The 14,589-nt window shown below is 37.2% G+C and overlaps 1 non-coding gene across 1 annotated transcript; it reads right to left on the minus strand.

Moving 5' to 3' along the window:
* Nucleotides 1-7,439: 7,439 nt before the first annotated feature.
* Nucleotides 7,440-7,512, minus strand: TRNAT-CGU (transfer RNA threonine (anticodon CGU)). The gene has a single exon. It is a non-coding gene; the product is annotated as a tRNA-Thr (tRNA).
* Nucleotides 7,513-14,589: the final 7,077 nt, after the last annotated feature.

A 14,589-nucleotide genomic window follows, 5' to 3' on the forward strand; every position in this document is an offset into this window, starting at 1 on the left:
TTATCACTGATCGGAACTGTTCACTGCACTGTAAAACCATAACTTCGCTGACTCACCTCGCTTCACTGATACAACAGTTCAAATAAGTTAAACAATTACACCCTTATGCGTACAAATGAATGAATAAAATTGAGATGAAATGGATGAATAAGTAAAATGGAAGAGGAATGACAGAATAAGAGCAGTGGAGATGGAATTAATTAAATATTGATGGATGGAATGAGTAAGTAAGTGTAGTGGTGATGGAATGAATGAAGTGGAGATGGAATGATTCAGTCGAAATGAAATTAATTACTTAATTGAGGATGGTATGAATGAATTGGAAATGGAATGAATGAAATGGATATGTAATGAATGAAACGGATATGGAATGAATGAAATGGAGATGGAATGAATGAAATGGAGATGGAATGAATGAAATGGAGATGGAATGAATGAAATGGAGATTAAATGAGTGAAATGGAGATGGAATGAGTGAAATGGAGGTGGAATGAATGAAATGGAGGTAGAATGAATGAAATGGAGATGGAATGAATGAAATGGAGGTGGAATGAAAGAAATGGAGGTGGAATGAATGAAATGGAGGTGGAATGAATGAAATGGAGGCAGAATGAATGAAATGAAAATTGAATGAATGAAATGGAGATTGAATGAATGAAATGGAGATTGAATGAATGAAATGGAGATTGAATGAATGAAATGGAAATTGAATGAATGAAATGGAGGTGGAATGAATGAAATGGAGATTGAATGAGTGAAGTGGAGATGGAATGAATGAAATGGAGATTGAATGAGTGAATGTAATGGAGATGGAATGAACAAAAAATGAAGAAGTAATTGATGAATGAGTAAAATGGAGAAAGAATGATAGAATGAGCGCAATGGAGATGGAAAATATTAAATTTTGATGTGAGTGAGTGAGTGAGTGAGTGAGTGAGTGAGTGAGTGAGTGAGTGAGTGAGTGAGTGAGTGAGTGAGTGAGTGGAGATGGAATGAATGAAAAAAAGAAATTATGGTTTATTTAACGACGCTAGCAACTGCCGAGTTTATATCAGGGTCGACGGTGTGCAGGAATTTTGTATCGCAGGTGTTCTTTTACATGCCAGTAAATCTACTGACATGAGCCTGTCGGATTTAAGCACACTTAAATGCCATCGACCTGGGCCGGGATCGAACCCGCAATCTCGAGCACAGAAGCCCAGCGCTGTATCGATTGCGCTACCCAGCTCAACGGAATGAATGAAGTGGAGATGGAATGATTGAGTGGAGATAAAATTAATGAATTAAATGGGGATTTTATGAATGAATGAGTGAAATTGAGATGGACTGAATGTATGAATCAAATGGAGATGAAATGATTAATTGGAACAGAGATGGAATGAATTAATGAAATGGAATTAATGAGAGGAATGGAGATGAATGAGTGAATGAATGAATGAATGAATGAATGAATGAATGAATGAATGAATGAATGCATGAATGAATGAAATGGATTTATGTATGCAAGAATAAAGGAATTTTAATTTGTCATACATATATGTCTGCGAAAAAATATGGTCGCTGAATCATATGTACCTAACTTTTTATGTATAAAGAAGGGTGTAAAATTGAATATTAAATTGAATTAATTTTTGAAAGTTCAATACACATTTTGTTGTACACACAGCATGCTACATGTTAAGTTACTACAGACTTAAATACTTCCTTCGGGAATCACAAAGTGGGATCCAATTAGAAAGGGGAAATGTTCGGAGTAATGGGTTCGCGAGAGAGAGAATTGAGACGCCATTTTTATTCCATCAACTAATTGCTGTTAATCAGAAAGCCCTTTAGAATCCCGGCTCTGAAGTATGCCGGACTTCCTCTTGAAGCCTGATTTGCGTTACTGACACATTCGAGCTGAAATCCAGGTCAAGTTTTGGACTTCCCATGTCTGAATTTAATGTGTAAATTCTCACTTGTTCTTGGTTCTATAATTAGACGCAATTAAAATACAAGGAAATAATATTTAAACACGACAGATTAATTTTGTTAATTGCGAGATTGCTTTACATTTTGAAACAGTATTAATTGGATGTCCGTAAACGATACTTGTGACTTGAATTAACTTTTAATACTGAAGAAAGAACGGTGTGTACAAAACGCTTTATAATATAGGCAATCTCCCAACAGAACATTTTCGTTGCTTTCAATGAATGGGAAATTAGATTAATTTTCTCCCACTTTGTTTCCTTCTAGTGTGAACATTTCGTATAAGTGACCTTCGTATCCACATTTGGCAGATGACTGGAGAATAATAAACTCGAAATAACACAATATTTACTTGAACCGAATTTCCATCTGAAGAATTTTTAAGACCTCCTTTAGACCGTTATTCATTTTCGTCTCTTGATTTTTTCCCTCCGCGTTTTGAAATTTGGAGGCGAAGATGCTGTGCAAAAATATTGTTGGTATCAAGGCAGTATAACTGGTAATTCTTCGTGAATTCTGAGACAAGAATATATGCAATTTTAATGAAAGAAGTTATATGTTTTAAAATAGTTAAAATTCCCTATTAAAATCTAATATCAAGACACTATAAGAGTCCACACCTGTGGAGTAACGACTAGCGCGTCTGGCCGCGAAACCAGGTGGCCCGGGTTCGAATCCCAGTTGAGACAAAGTTACCTGGTTGAGGTTTTTTCCGGGGTTTTCCCTCAACCCAATATGAGCAAATGCTGGGTAATTATCGGTGCTGGACCCCGGATGCAGTTCACCGGCATTATCACCTTCACTTCATTCAGACGCTAAATAACCTGTGGTGTTGATACAACGTCTTAAAATAACCTACTTAAGAAAGACACTAGAAGGAAATGTATAAAAAATAAAATAAAAGAAGCTTTTTGAGGGAGTGTAAGTTTTTGCCTGTTACAAGCATAGTGACGTTTCCAAAAAAATTTCAAGAAGAAACCTTAGTTCCATTTCAGATGAGAAAGAAATGTTCCTTGAATTGAGAGACGTTTCTGATACTATGTTCAGACATTTGTTTTCAGCAATTGAGTCATATTTAAAATTACAGAAAAGTTATTATCTGAAACTAACGTTTTTAAACATATTATATTATTATTATTATTATTATTATTATTATTATTATTATTATTATTATTATTATTATTATTATTATTATTATTATTATTATTTCGTCCACACCTGTGGAATAACGGTCAGCGCGTTTGGCCGCGAAAACAGGTTCGATTCTCGGTCTGGGCAAGTTACTTGATTGAGGTTATTTTCCGGGGTTTTCCCTCAATCTAATATGAGCAAATCCTGGGTAACTATCGGTTCTGGACCTCGGACTCATTTCACCAGCACTGCCTACACTAGCGACACTAGTGACAGACCTTCATCAAATTCAGACGCTAAATAACCTTAAATGTTGATAAAGCGTCGTAAAATAACATACTAAAATAAAATATTATTATTATTTTTATTATTATTATTATTATTATTATTATTCATTTAATTAATTTATTTAACTAGCCAGCTAGTGAGTACAAATTACATTTATAAAACAAAAATGTTTCTAGCTACTATCGTAAGAGACAGGCTCGTGTACGGTGTGGTCTTAGTCAATAATACGGGGCGCATCCAGAAAGTAAGTTTCCCTATTTTTTTAAAAAAAGAACACACGCTTTCAGGAAAAGATTTATTGGCAACAGGTACAGCAATATTTCAGCTACTTTTCAACATAGCCACCATCAGAATTGAGACACTTGTATCGTGGGATCAACTTTTGTATCCCTCTGTCGTAGAACTCTGCCGCCTGTGAATGGAACCAGCGTGTGACAGACGTCTTCAGCTCTTCGTCGTTGCCAAAACTCTCACCGGAGGACAGGAATTTCTTGAGGTGCAAGAAAACTTGAAAATCGCAGGGAGTAAGATCAGGACTGTAGGGTGGGTGATGAAACAACTCCCAGCCAAATTCCGTCAAAACAGCTGCTATGCGCCGAGCCGTATGTGGACGAGCATTGTCATGGAGGAGCACAACACCTGCAGTAAGCATTCCACGCCTCTTGTTTTGAATGGCACGTCGCAATTTTCGCAGTGTTTCACAGTAACGGTCAGCGTTCACTGTTTCACCTCTTGGAAGGAAGTCAATGAGCAGAATGCCCTTCCTGTCCCAGAACACCATGCACATCACTTTTCCGTACCGACAGCGTCTGTTTGAATTTCGTCCTGACCGCAGATCCACTATGCCGCCAATGCATTGACTGCTGCTTGGTTTCCGGGGTGAAGTGCGAAATCCAAGTCTCATCGACCGTGGCGATCCTGTCGAGGAACTCGTCGCCGTCATCGTGATACCGTTTCAGAAATGTCAGTGCTGCTCCTAAACGTTGCATTTTGTGTTCGGGTGTCAGGTTTTTCGGCACCCACCTGGCACATACTTTTTGAACAGCAGGTGGTTAGTGACAATCTCATGCAACCAGGATCGCGATGTCTGCGGAAAATGGCTGCTCAGCTCCGTAATCGTGAAGGGACGGTTGTCCATGATGCACTGCCGCACCAACTCAACACGATAATCATTGATGAGGGACGCTCGCCCACTGTGCTCTTCATCATGGACAATTTGACGACCTTCGGAAAACTGCCTACACTAGCGACGCACCATCTGCTTACTCATGATGTTCGGCCCATAGACCTGACAGAGCTGCCGATGAATTTCAATTGTCGCAATGCTTTGTGCATTAAAGAACTTTATCACCGACCGAACCTCGCAGGCGGAAGGAATAAGAACTTCCATTTCGGACCACTGCTGCCACGCTACTGGCACCAGGTGGGACCTGTCCGGCTGGCATATGATTGATACGTCATAGATCTGTTACGCATGCGCAATTGACACGGCTAATTACTTTTACTTTCAAGGGGAAAGAATCGGGAAACTTACTTTCTGGATGTGCCTCGTATAACATAAAATTTACAAGTACAGTTTCCTAAATACAGTAATTAACTTATTATTACAATTTGTGCTCCTTTCTAATCAACTACAATCAATAGTGGCTGCAAGTATAGTGGACTGGAGTTCATTTTAAGGATATGTCTTAACGTTACAGATATTGTCGTGTTCATTATCTGTGATTTAACGTTGCAATTTGGCGCCATTATACGAGCACAGGACACGGGACCTTACTGAAGCATTGTTTGAAAAGAAACGACAGAGATTATGATGAATAATTCTAATAGAGTTGCTTATTAAGGAATTAAAGTGTATTCATGTATTGAATTGGCGCTTGATAATCTTGGCCAGATAATAGCGTCGAGTGACCTTGAGCCGGTAGTTGTTTCCGCTAGGCTGCGATACTCTCAGAGTCTTGTGTTGCTCGGCGTCCTAATTGGTTAATGAGTGTGACGTAATTGGTTGGGCAAAGTTACGTGTCCTTGAACGCTCTCGCAGTCGGTTAAGGGCGGAAATATTTGCGTGTCCTCTGCAACTTCGACGAATTGTGTGTTACTGCAGGGGGCAAAATAATTAAAAGCGTTATTCCGGATGAACGATATTGCGAGGGTCCTGAATGCCCCAGTTTTTTTAATCGCGGGTGGGTATTGTGATATTCAACCGCAACCCCCACAGCCATTGTAGTGAACAGCAGTTGACACTATATTGGGGTATGACTATATGAAACCAGAAGGTTTATCACAATGCGCATACAGGCCTCAATTGAGTCAATTCAGTTTACACCCACGATATTAAACTTATACGGTGTACATTAAATGTTACTTTGATTAATTAAAAAAAATCGCTTCTCTTATTTGTGCAAACGCCGCTCTTACTGTTCTCTATACTAACAGTAATAATTTTCACTATCTCCAGCATTATCTTGCAAAACGTAACTTCAATATCGTTCTTGTTATTGTTACACGCGCTACTTGGCAACTATGTTTATGACATGATTCTAAGGGGAGAGGACGGTATTTTTTTAAACTTTTTTCCTATTTGTTGTGAAATATTAATTTTTTGTATGTAGAGAGTTTATACCTGTACAAACTCAACCAAAAATAAATATTTTGAAACAAACAATATTTTGGGGGCCCAGATTTGAAAAAAAATGTACCCAATGCAGGATTTTACTAAAATAGATATATCTAAACCATTTTTAAAGGTAGATTCATCCCGTTTTTTGCAATGTACTTGCAAGACCATGCTCTACAGTGTGCCTCTAACAGAATTTTGATATTATTCCCTACGTTTGTAAAATACACAATTAAAATGTAATAACACTTTTCTGAATTCCTTTCTTGCAAACAAACGGACGTAGTTTTAAAATGAAATCAATTAACAACATTTTGTTACAGAGAAAAGTTTCCTAATAGTCTAAAGAATGTGTGTTCTAAATTTCATGCATGTATCTTTAATAGTTCAGAAAATATATCCATTTTTGTCTGGTAATGTAGCAAAAAATGAAGTTACCGTAAACCAATAAAAGGGGGGCGAGTGATTTAAAAATCTATAGCGCAGGAAGTTTAAAAATGGCGTCTCAACATCCGATAAGGACAAAAATACCCACGATGTGTATGTTATGAAATGCATTCCACACATATCAAAGAGTATTTTAAAGAAAACAAATTTTGAAAATTCAATTTACCAGAAGCAACAATAAAAGGGGTCGAGTGATTTAAAAATCCATAACGCAGGAAGTTCAAGAATGGTGTCTCAACATCTGATAAGGGCACAAATACCCACAAAATATTATGCTATGCATTCCACACATATCACAGAGTATTTGAAAGATTTTTTTTTTTAATTTCTCATTTTTCACCAAAAAATACCATCCTCTCCCCTTAATTGCGTAAGGTCTCCTTTTATCAACTTCTATTGATCATAGGTATAGATAAGGTGAGAAACCGCATAAACTCGTTATAGGGCCTTTGGTCCACTACGTTTCGTCCACTTTTGACACATTTGTCCATTTCACGATTCGTCCATTAAGTTTTGCCCACTGACCACTTGGTCCATTTTCATGCTTCGTCCATTATGTTTTTTTTTCTACTGATTATTTCATCCTCTATGGCAAAAAAAAATAGATGACATGTAACATATTTAATTTGGTTAAAATGTAATATATATAAATTTAGAATGTTGTTGTTGTACATACTCTTTGTATTATAAATAGAGACGAGAATTCCATGCAAATGCATGTTTTTATAGGAACATAGCTCAAACTTGGTATTTATCTATTTCATTACTTTCCGGTTCCGTGCATAATTACATAGTTTGGCCTTATTGGTGGTAAAAGCATGCATAATGCATATTTAAGCAATTTTTATTTTAATCATGCATATAATATGCATTATATTCAGTTTAAATGCATGTTTTAATGGTTTTGAGTGTACACCTCAGTTTCTGATTTTTATGTCCCTTATTTTAACTTCCAGAATCAGTTAATATTTCAGGAGAAAATTCGCTCCGGCGCCGGGGATCAAACCCGGGTTCTTGGTTCTACGTACCAAGCGCTCTGACCACTGAGCTACGCCGAATTCAATCCACAGTACCGGACCGAACTCTCCTCCTTCAATGTTTCCCTTTGTGGCCTGACTCCAAGTTAGGCATATATGTTGATATTATTCTGTAAGACAAATTAATAAATCTATAATATTCTGTTATCATTATTATTATTAGTATTATTATTATTATTATTATTATTATTATTATTATTATTATTATTATTATATTCAAGAATCAGGATTGACGAGGAAAAAAAACGAAATAACAGAAAAATGAAATGAACTGTTAAGATTTGCACAGTAAGATGTTAGAGGACCTTTCCCTGCACGGAAGTTCACTTTTACAACACATTACCCACGATCCTCTACAGACTGCGTGTCATAAATGGATTTATGTTGGATATTTTGAGCATAATGGAAAGGAAAAATACAGTAGAGGGTTCAAGGAAACTGGCGACAAATAATTTAGTTCAAAAGCACTCTATTTCAGGGAGGTTGTAAATACTCTCTCTTTTTTCCAGTACCAGTAGCAATTTAGATTCTTCTAAAATTGTAAACATTCACTAAACTCTCTTTGCAGTGTGTGAACCTCGTAAGTGGTTAATGTGTTTGTTTATTCTGTTTGCGTGTGTTAATGTGGTTCTAATCTGTCTCCAATTAAAGGTTCCAAAAGTGTACTCCTTGCACAGTGGATTAAAGGAAAGGATTTTATTAGTTCATTTAGGGATGTCGTGTTTTTCGGTTGTTGCAGTAAAGAGGTAAGCACTGTTATTCTGTTTCCGAATATTTTCTATGACAGTTGTTATTTGTAAAACATTACAAATCTTGCAAATCAAGCTTTCAGGTATAACTCACTGTAAAGTTGGTTTGAATAGTTTCGAAGGAAAAATTGTTCAGGGGCCGGCTATCGAACCCGGGACCCTTGGTTAAACTTACCAACGCTCTACCAACTGAGCTACCCGGGAACTCTACCCGGGAACTCTGGGTAGCTCAGTTGGTAGAGCGTTGGTACGTTTAACCAAAGGTCCCGGGTTCGATACCCGGCCCCGGAACAATTTTTTCTTCGAAATTATTAATTACAAAACTTCTTTAAAATAAACTGAACAGGGTCATAAACGCGAACCCGAACTACGGATGTTTTTGTTCAGTGAAGAAGGTTATTTGTGGCGAAAACTTGAATGAAGAATTTGACCTGACACTATCACAAAATTATGTTCATTTAAGTTTGCAACAATAACATCTTGCGCTGTAGTTAGGTCATTCTCTGCCTACGAGAACATATTGACTGACAAGCACAGGAACCTTACAGACAGCAATTTAGAATTGCTGTTAGTCGTTAACTTTGGAAAAAAAAAACAAAACAAAACAAAACAAACAAAACAAAACAAGAAATGAAGTGAAATATGAAATTTGTAACAAAAGTGAAAGTGCATATTTTAATGTATTTTCCGCTTGATCATGCATGTTTCATAGTTTGATACTGCATGAATTCATGCATATTTTGGGATTTTATAGTGCATGAAATTCTCGTCTCTAATTATAAACATGATTACAGTAGTCATCAATTTCTTCTTCCTGAAGAACTTAGCTGGGTTAATTTTTAATCTATATCATACCTGCACAAACAGCGCTCAACGAGCGCTCCTTCGGAGCGGGAGAGCCCTGTTTACCGCTCGCCGTAACGGGGAGGAAGATACGTCAGAATGACATAGACTTGCTATAGGTAGAGAAGGAAACGACCACTCAGTTATCTAGTGGAGTGCAATGTGTAGGTCTATTCTCAGCATCTGTTTCACGTTGCTTACCTACTGCTACAGTACAGTATGGAGGAATCTAAAAGACGGAACATAGCATTTAACATTTAACGATTTACAGCTCGAACTTATTGATCTCCAATGTGACCTAAGGGCTAAAGATCATTTGAATAATAGTAACAGCCTGGTTAAGTTTTACAAGACTAAACATTATCAATAATATCCACGACTACACAGGCTGACTGTGAATTTTTTTTATTATATTAGTAGGTTATTTTACGACGTTTAATCAACATCTTAGGTTATTTAGGGTCTGAATGAGATGGTGATAATGCCGGTGAAATGAATCCGGGGTCCAACACCGAAAGTTACCCAGCATTTGCTCATATTGAGTTGAGGGAAAACCCCGGAAAAACCTCAACCAGGTAACTTGCCCCGACCGGGAATCGGACCCGGGCCACATGGTTTCGCGGCTAGACGCGGTGTTGACGGCTGTGAAAATGGTTGCAATGTTTGGCTCAACATTTATATTTGTGAGCAACTGTTTTCTATAATCAACTTTAATAAAGGCAGACATCGAACTTCTGTAACTGATGTTTCATTACGATCAGTAGGCTACTGTTCCTTTCAGCTGCCAACAGCATAAAACGCCGTTTTAATGTACTTATAAATAAAAAATAACAAAATGATATTGTACATTGAAGTAGCTATAGAATTTCTATTATTTCTGTAAAATAAATATTTATTAATTAATAATAGTCCAATATAGTTTTGCAAACACTGAACGGGAATTCATTTCATAAACACTCGTAATAGTACTTCCTTTGATGTATATTTTGTACGAGATCACCCCTTCTTCCAGTCCACCTTTATACAGAGCGCAGCTAATATCTGAATTCCGCTCGTGAGCTGTGAGCCGGCTCGGAGAGCGCAAACCTGATCTATATGAAATTCCTCTCTGATATGTTTCCAGTCCGCCGTCGTTCTCGTAGTCTTCATACCGTTTAACCATTTCCTTTGCGTTCATGATTATTTATTGACATGTGTCTGACAATGCTGCATGGACTCGCGTGTGTGCTCCCAACAAATGAGTAATCACCTGCTCATTCGATTCCTGTTCATCCAGCAAGACTTCCAAAAATTTCCAAATGCCGGGATTATGAAAAAACCTGAGTTTTAAAAATTTACTATGCCAACCTTCGACGGCATTGTTAGCCCTCTGTTCCCCAATCAAGACTGTTTCGTACACATTCCATGTTTTCGGTGGAAATCTTGCATTGCCCGTTCTCCTTCCTCTTCGACGAATCCCTCTCACATAAACTCTTACCAAGACTCTATATCTTCTTCAATCTCTTCTATTGCTCCTTCTGCTACAGAATCAAATATTTCGAAAACATCTTGTAGGCCTAAAGGTACAAATGGTAGCCCAAACAACATTGCGACTATGGACGAAAGTTTATGGACATAAAAAGTGTGGACAAAATGTATTGATGGACGTAAATTGTATCGACCAATCGGTTGTGGACAAGAGAACATGGATGAAAGTGAGTGGACGAAAGGTAATGGACGAAACAAATTGTGGACAAAAGGTAGTCCTAGTGGACGAAAGGCCCGCAAACCCATAAACTCATATTCATCTCTCTTACTTTTCTTGAATATCTATCCTTTTCTAAATGACGTAGAGCAGTGGTCGTCAGCACTCGCTGAAATGTGCAAAAGGTAAGCGGTGCTGTCCCGTGTGCACCGTCGTGTAGCAGGAAGAGATAGAGAGCATAACCACTAGCAGCTACGAGTGCACCATGGTGCACTGCATTTTCCGCGGGTAAGAGACGGTAGCCCCAGGGTGCTCTGTGCTGACGACCCCTGACGTAGAGGAACAAGTGAACAGCTTCAAGTACATGGAGTGTGCTATAAATAGTAACAGGAGCTGCTGCCAGGAAGTCAAAATGAAGATGGCAGTGCCAAAGAAAGCCTGTAACAGGAAAAGGAGCATCTGCGGACCTCTAGGAAAAGAGCAAAGAAAGATTCTAGTGAAGTACTTTGTGTGGACTGTGGCATTGTACGGAGCAAAAACATGGACGTTACGAAGAGATGAAGAAACGATTAGAAGCATTTGAAATGTGGATATGAAGAAGATTGGAGCGTCTGAAATGAACAGACAGAATAAGAAAAGAAGCTATGCCAGGAAGAATGGGTGTAGAAAGAACAGTGCTGTCACTGATTAGGAAGAGAAGAAATATATTGATTGTGTCACTTGCTAAGAAGAAACTGCTTACTGAAGGGCACACTGGAATGAATGGTGAACGGAAGAAAATTGGAGACAGAAAAATATATCGGATGATAGACATAATTAAGGTACATGCCTAGTATGCACAGACTAAGAGGAAGGGGGAAAATAGGAAAGATTGGATAATGATGTTGAGGATTCGCCATAGATTACCTGACATTCGCCTTACGGTTGGAAAAAATCTCGGAAAAACCCCGACCAGGTAATCAACCCAAGCGGGTATCGAACCCGAGCCCGAGCGCAACTTCTAATCGGCAGGCAAGCAGCTTAGCCGACTGAGCTATGTTGGGGTCTCATAAATATTATGATTCTATTTTTTTTAACGTTATAAATATTATTTATTTTAATGATTACACACTGCACATTTTATTTTTATACTTGAAGTATGTTCTCCGGAATAGGGATTTATAACATGAATCAGTCTTATTCATATCCTTTGAATGCATAATTCTGGATTAAAATTCTCTCAGCTTTTGTTATATTACGAGAATAATACAATACTTCTTATTCAAAAGCTGCTGTTCACTGGTTAATGCATTTTATGCTTTCTTTCCTCCCACATTCAAAATGAAATATACCGAGTTTACATGGTATAACAGAAGCAGCTTATTTGTTGAACTTCTGTTTGATAGAGAAAATACTAGCGAATGAATATTTGAAAATGGTTTTGAAACTTTATTTCAGCCACCTTGTGTTTTAGAATGTTGATTGTTTCTACTTTGCCTCAGGAGTTACACATTTCACGAAGTCGTGAAATGTTGGTATTTGCCACAATACTCCCTTTGCTTTTCTGCAAGGCATGAAGGTAATGTTTAGAGAACGGAGATGTAAACTATCTCGGTGCAGAATTAAGCGAATCTATGAGACTGGGTGTAATTAAATGATTCTGTGGATCACCTGTCTGCCAGCGATTTCAGCAACATGGAACCTCGGCTTCTGAGTAAATCAATTTACATACACGCCTGCAGAACAATAACCTGTATTAAAATACAGGGTATTCATATGATAGCGTTATTGCAGAGAAGTAATTCTTCATTTAAGAGCTCTAAAGAAAACATTTTCAGAGATGAGGAAATGCTAGAATCCTTGCAAGGTTCGAAAAATTATGGAGTGGCAATGAAAAAGGGAACGCAATTACTTCGAAATTAAAACCTACATTATTCGTTTTCATACCCATAAGAGTCATAATGACTATCAGAAACAATCATTCTGTCTGCCAGAAACGAGTTCAATTTTTAATAGTTGAGAATTGAAGAGTTGAGAGCCAGAGTGGGCCAAGCGCCATATATTAAAAACGAAGAAAACAAGAGTTAAAATTAAGTGAATACCATAATTCAATGAAACATGTAGCAAGTAATATAAAGAATTCACATTAAAACTAAATGATATTTCAATCTTCATTAAATTGTGGTATTAACTTAACTTTAAACTTTGCTTTCTCCGTTTTTAATAAATAGCGCTTGGCCCATTATGGTTCTGAACCCTTCAATTAAACCTTCCATCTAGGGAAGTGCAGTACTTAAATTTTATAAAAGTGTCGGGATTATAAAAAGGCAGCATGGTGGAAATAGTAAATGTAGAACATATTAATTTTCTTTAATTATAATAGATGTAAGTGGTATACTGCGACAGCATTGATATTTGTTCACGAAAATGCACATAAAAACGTCCAATTTACTTTCTCGCAATAATGCTCTAATAGTTCTTTCATAAGCTTTTTATTATCGTACTTTGAAACGTCTATCAATTTAGACTATATGCATGTCTTTCTATCAGATGTACTCAAGAATAAATGTTCTCTCTCAGTTAATAATTAATTGTTGTTATTGTAATTATTGTTCTTAAACTTACAGGAAACTAACTTCGCCAATATGTGACGCAATGGAAGGATTCACTAATACCTAATTAACAGAAATTCCGTCATTGTGCGGTGCAACAGGAGAATCTGAGAACGTGACAGGAGACCTATCTCGCCAAAGATTTATAATTATATAGAATTCAAAAAATAAGAAATGTTCTTTGCTGTGCAACGTATACTCCGGTACACAGGATCTCTCCGTTGTAGACGTATCAACGAATCTAAAACTTGGTATTTTTCATCTCTAAAAACAACTTCTAAAATTCAGAAATCTTTCAGATGATGTTATTCAGTATATGATCCTCGATTACAGTTAAAACATTTATACGTATCTCTCTTAACACTTATATAGGTCTCTATATAATTAATTCATAGTCTTCTGTCCAAGGGCAGGTCTTTCACTGCAAACCCAACATTCTCCTACTCGACTTTTCATATGATTCGTGAATTTTAATGTTCTCTATCATGTGATAGCTTTTCTTCTTCACTATTCCTTCCAGTGTTTTCTCATTCAGTAACCCGCCATTATTTTATCTTCCTGGTCTGTTTCATATGTGTATTTGAAATGCCTCTTCTTCCTCCTCCTCCATATCATCATCATCATCCTTAAAAAATTAAATTATTTTCTGCTTCATCGTTTTATTTTATTACACAAAATGTTCCATTCTGTTGTTCTTTACTCGTCCCATTTTTTTGTAGGCTACTCTATATTATGTGTTTTATTGTGATATAGGCCTACTCAATTCTATTCGTTTTTTTTCTATTCCGTCCCATTTCTTTGCACACTCTTCTGTCATTTCCGTTCCTATGTACAGTATTCCGTTACTTACCTTTACGTTTAAATCCCGTCTGTCACGTTCCGTTAAAATGTAAAACTCTACGGTCACGTTCCGTTAAGCTGTAAACTCTTCTGTCACGTTTGGTTTCGTTGTATTATCTTCTGTTAGGTTCCGTTATGTTACACTTTCTTCTTTACGTTACGTTCCGCTTCGTTGCACCCTCTTTTCTGTTACGTTCCGTTGAACTCTCTTCTCTTACGTTCCGTTGCATTCTCTACTTTGTTACGTTCCGTTCCATTACATTCTCTATTTTGTTACGTTCCGTTCCATTGCACTCTCTCTCCTGTTACTTTCCGTTCCGTTATAATGTTCTATTGCGTTCTGATTTGTTCCGTTGGACTTTCCTCTGTCACGTTCCATTGCGTAGTACTC

Source organism: Periplaneta americana, chromosome 10 (assembly GCF_040183065.1).
Source record: "Periplaneta americana isolate PAMFEO1 chromosome 10, P.americana_PAMFEO1_priV1, whole genome shotgun sequence".
Lineage (NCBI taxonomy): Eukaryota > Metazoa > Arthropoda > Insecta > Blattodea > Blattidae > Periplaneta > Periplaneta americana.